The sequence below is a fragment of the Petaurus breviceps genome, unplaced genomic scaffold (genome assembly GCF_028583685.1).
Source record: "Petaurus breviceps papuanus isolate PSGF00001 unplaced genomic scaffold, PetGlider_PUasm1.0 400, whole genome shotgun sequence".
Classification (NCBI taxonomy): domain Eukaryota; kingdom Metazoa; phylum Chordata; class Mammalia; order Diprotodontia; family Petauridae; genus Petaurus; species Petaurus breviceps.
Genome location: NW_027186316.1, coordinates 1,659,766 through 1,665,107, shown reverse-complemented (window position 1 = coordinate 1,665,107; position 5,342 = coordinate 1,659,766).

Below are 5,342 nucleotides of genomic sequence, written 5' to 3'. Positions count from 1 at the left end.
CCACACTAACACACAAGCACAAAGACACACAGGCATGCATTCAAAGCCACACACAGTCATACAAAGACAAACACAGCAATGTATAGGCGCACACCCACACAGACAAGCACAAGAAAACCAGCTCTCTCTCCAAAGTAACCTGTCACCATAAACTGCAGTAGCACTGCATTAATCACACAGGCTCAGAAAAAAAGCCTGTTTCCCTTTACTCTCTCCATCACTATAGGTACTTGCATCCGTCATAAAGGCCTTTTATTTTGAATTGACAGATTAGCAGGGAGCAGTTAGAGGCAGCTAGATGGCGTAGCGGATAGAATGGAGGGCATGCAGTTCAGGAGATCTTATTTCAAATCCTCCATCGGGCACTTATCTCTTGAGCCCGAGGCAGTCCATTTTGCCTCTGCCTGCCTCAGTTTCCTTGATTGCAAAATGGGGATAATACCAGGCTCTACATTCCAGAATTGTAGATATAAAAACTGTACAGTACTTAGAACAGTGACTGGCACTGAGTAGGTCCTATATAAATGTTAGTTGCTATAATAATAAAAATTATTATTATCCCATCTTTGCTCCTTGTTATGTAAAACTGAACAAATTCTTTCACTTGAATTCCAATCCAGCCTCAGGCTCTTCAGCTAAGGGGCAATCACTGCACATGCCTTCCTGCCATAGTTTCCTCATCTGTAAATCTTGGATAATACTAGCACATAACTCCCAGGTTGTTATGAAGATCAAATGAGATAATACTGGAAAAGTGCTTAGCACATTTTCTGGCATTTAGTAGGTGCTGTCTAAATGTTAGCTATTACTATTGTTGCTGTTACTAAGCCATCTTTGTTCCTCCTTATCTGTGTGACTTTGGACAAGTAATTTCATCTGAGTTCAAATTCAGCCTCAGATACTTCCTAGCTGTGTGACCCTGGACCAGTCACTTCCTCTCTGCATCCGTTCCATCAGCTGTAAAACAGGGATAATACTAGGGCCTGTGTCCCAGTGTTGTTGGGAGCATAAAAGGACATAATGGTTTTAAAATTCTTAGAACAGTGCCTGGCACTGAGTAGGGGTTATAGAAATGTTAGCTGTTACGAAATTAAATTTATTATTGTTGAATTTTTGCTCCTTGTTATCTTTGTGACTTTGGACAAGTAATTTCGCTTGAGTTCAAATCCAGTGACAATCACTGACTAGCTGTGTGACCCTGGGACAATCACTTCACCTCTGCCTGCCTCAATTTCCCCATCAATAAAAAGGGATTCATTTCTGTACCTGTCTCTCAGGTTGTTGTGAAGATAAAATCAGATGATATTTATAAAGTATATAGAACAACCATCTGGAACTTAGTAGGTGGTATAGAAATGTTAGTGATTGTTTTTTCCAATTATTACTATTGTTTTTTTTACTCCACAATCTTTGGTCCTTGCTCACTGTGTGAGGGTAGACAAATAGTTCACTTGAATTCAAATCCAGTCTCAGACACTTAATAGCTGTGTGACCCTGATCTAGTCACTTCCCCTCTACCTGCCTCAGTTTCGCTATCAGTAAAATGGGATTCATACCTGCACCAATCTCTCAGGGTTATTGTGAGGATCTAATGAGATTACACTTGTAAATTGTTTAGAACAATGACTGGCACATAGCAGGTGCTATATAAAGGTTAACAATGATTATTACTATATTTATTGTTATTGTTGTTTCCAGTATCAAATTTTTTTTCTTACTCACAGTGTGAGGATAGATGAGAAATTTTGAAAGGTGGAGGTCAAATTCAGTCACAGACACTTACTAGCTCTGTGACCCTGGGCCAGTCACTTTCTATCTGTCTGCCTCAATTTCTTCATCTGTAAAATGGGGATAGTAGCACCATTACCTATCAGTGCTGTTCTGAAGATCAAATGAGATAATATTTGGAAAGTACTTAACACAGTGCCTGGAACACAGAAAGTGCTTTATCAATGTTACCTGTTATTATTCTGCTTTTTAAAAATTATTATTGTCCCATTTCTTCTTTCTTTGTGTGTTGTAGAACAAGTTATTTCACTTGAATGCAAATCCAGCCTCAGACACTTGTTGACTGTGTGACCTTGGATCAGTCTCTCCACTGCTGTCTGCCTCAGTTTTCCCAGGAGTAAAATGGGATTCATATCTGTACCAATTGCTCAGGGTTGTGAGGATCGAAAGAAATGATATTAGGAAGGTGCTCAGAATAATGGCTGGCACTTAGTAGGTGCTGTCTAAATGCTAGGAATTTTTTAAAAATTATTTTTATTGTGTTTAGCATCCAATCTTCCTCTTGCTCTCTGTGAGGCTGGACAAATAATTTCACTTGAATTCAAAAACAGCCTCAGACACTTCCTAGCTGTGTGACCATGGACCAGTCACTTCCCCTCTTCCTGCCATAGTTTCTTAGTCTGTAAAACAGGGATGATACTAGTATCTGTCTCCCTTAGATGCTGTTTGTAAAGTGCTCAGAATAATGGCTGGCCCTTACTAGGTGCTGTCTAAATGCTAGCTATTTTTATTATTACAATTTGTCATTATTATTGTCCTGTCCTTTTTCCTTGTTAGCTGTGTGACATTGGGCAAGTAATTTTACTTGGATCCAAATCCAGTCACAGACACTTACTGTCTGTGTGGCCCTGGATCAGTCACTTCACCTCTCCCTGCCTCCGTTTCCCCATCAGTAAAATGGAATTCATATCTGTACCTATCCCTCAGAGTTGTGAGTATAGAATGAAATGATTTTAGGAAACTGCTAAGAACAATGGCTGGCACTTAGTAGGTACTCTCTAAATTTTAGCTATTTTTATTATTACAATCTTTTATTGTTATTGCACTATCTTTGTTCCTTGTTACCTGTGTGACGTTGGACATGTAATTTTACTTGGCTTCAAATCCAGTCACAGATACTTACTAGCTGTGTGACCCTGGACAAGTCACTTCACCTCTGCCTATGTCAGTTTCCCCACCAGTAAAATGAGAATCATATCTGTACCAATCTCTCAGGGTTGTTGTGAAGATAAAATCAGATAACTTTTACAAAGGGCTTCGAACAATGTCTAGCACTTAGTAGGTGATGTATAAAGGTCAGCTATTCTTATTATTCCTATTTTTATTATTGTTGTTGTCTCCAGTATCCAATTTTTCCTCTTGCTCTCAGTGTAAGGCTGGAGCAGTAATTTTGAAAGTTTGACTTGAAATATAGCCCCAGACACTTGCTAGTTGTGTGACGCTGGGGCAGTCACTTTCCATCAGCCTGCGACAGTTTCCTAGTCAAAAAAGAGGAATAATATCTACCCCCCAAGGCTGTGTTGAAAATCAAATTGGGTGATATTTGTAAAATGCTTAGCAAAATGCCTGGCCCTTAGCAGGTACCATGTAAATGTTAGCTGCTTTTATTACTACTATAGTCTTTACTGTTTTTCCATGTATGCTCCTTTTTACCAATTTGAAAAATTTCACTTGACTTCAAAGCCAGGCTCAGAAATAGTAATAATAGCAGTAATAACAGTAGTACTCATTTACTAATTGATTTACTAGTAGTACTAAATAACTAATTGCTAATAGAAATATTAAAAGTAGTAGTAACCATAGTAATAATTATAACTGTGTGACCCTGTACCAGTCATTTCACCTTTCTCTATCCTAGTTTTCTTGACCATAAAAAGGCAATAATACCAGCACCTGACTCCCAGTGCTGTTGTGTAGATCAAATGAGACAATGATGGACAAGTATTTAGCACAGGGCCTGGCCCATAGTAGGTGCTGGATAAATATCAGCTACTATTATTATGTTTTTAAAAATGTTATTGTCCCATCTTTTCCCCTTGTTATCTGTGTGATTTTGGATGAGTAATTTCACTTCAGTCCAAAGTCAATGTCATACATATCCTTAGTGTTGTGGCCCTGGGCCAGTCACTTTCCATTTGCTTCAGTTTCCTCATCTTTAAAATAGGGATAATAGCAGCACTACCTCTCAGCACTGTTCTGAAGATTAAATGAGATAATATTTGGAAAGTACTTAACACACTGCCTGGAACACAGTAAGTACTTTTTCAGTGTTACCAGTTATTATTCTGATTTTTTATTATTGTTGTCCCAAATCTGCTTTGTGTGTGTGTGTGTGTGTTGTTGAACAAGTTATTTCACTTGAATTCAAATACACCCTCAGACACTTATTGGATGTGTGACCCTGGGCCAGTCACTTCCCCTCTGCCTGCGACAGTTTACCGAGCAATAAAATGGGATTCATATCTGTGCCTATCTTTCAGTGTTGTAAGGATCCAATGAAATGATATTAGGAAAGTGCTTAGAGCAATGTCTGGCACTTAGTAGGTCCTCTATAAATGTTAGCAATTTAAAAAATTATTTTTTTTTAGCATCCAATGTTTGCTCCTTGCTCTGTCTTGTGAGGTTGGACAAATGATTTCACTTATATTCAAATCCAGTCACAGACACTTTTTGGCTGTGTGACCCTGGACCAGTCACTTCCCCTCTGCCTGCTTCAGTTTCATCATCTGTAAAATGGTATTAATATCTGTACCAATCTCTCAGGGGTGTTGTGAGGATTGAACCAGATGATGTTTTTAAGGTGCTTAAAATAATGGCTGGCACTTAGTAGGTCCTGTATAAGTGTTAGCAATTTTTAAAATTATTTTTGTTGTTTTTATCATCCAGTCTGCTCCTTGCTCTCTCTCTCTGAGGTTGGACAAATAATTTTACTTTAATTCAAATCCAGTCACAGACACTTCCTAGCTATGTGACCCTGGACCAATCACTTCCCCTCTTCCTGCCTCAGTTTCCTGGGCTGTAAAACAGGGATAATATTAGTGTCTATCCCCCGAGGTTGTTGTGAGGATCAAATGAGATACTATTGGTAAAGTACTTAGAATGATGGCTGGCACTTAGTAGGTGCTGTCTAAATGTTAACTGCTATTATTTATTTTTATATTCATTATTATTCACCCATCTTTCTTCATTCCTTTCTATTTGAGGTTGGATTGGAAATTTCACTTGAATTCAAAACCAGGCACAGATAATTCTTAGCTGTGTGACCCTGCACCAGTCACTTCACATTTGCTTGCCTCAGTTTCCCCATCAATAAAATTGGAGTGATATCTGTACCTATCTCTCAGGGTTGTTGTGAAGATCAAAGAGTTAATATATGTAAAGTGCTTAGAACAATGTTTGGCACTTAGTAGGTGCTGTCTAAATGTTAGCAATTATTATTGCTATTTTTATTACTATTGTATTTTTTAGTATTCAAATTTTGATCACTTCCCCCTGCCTGCCTCAGTTTCCTCTTCTGTAAAACAGAGATGATATCAGTATCTGTCTCCCGGGGT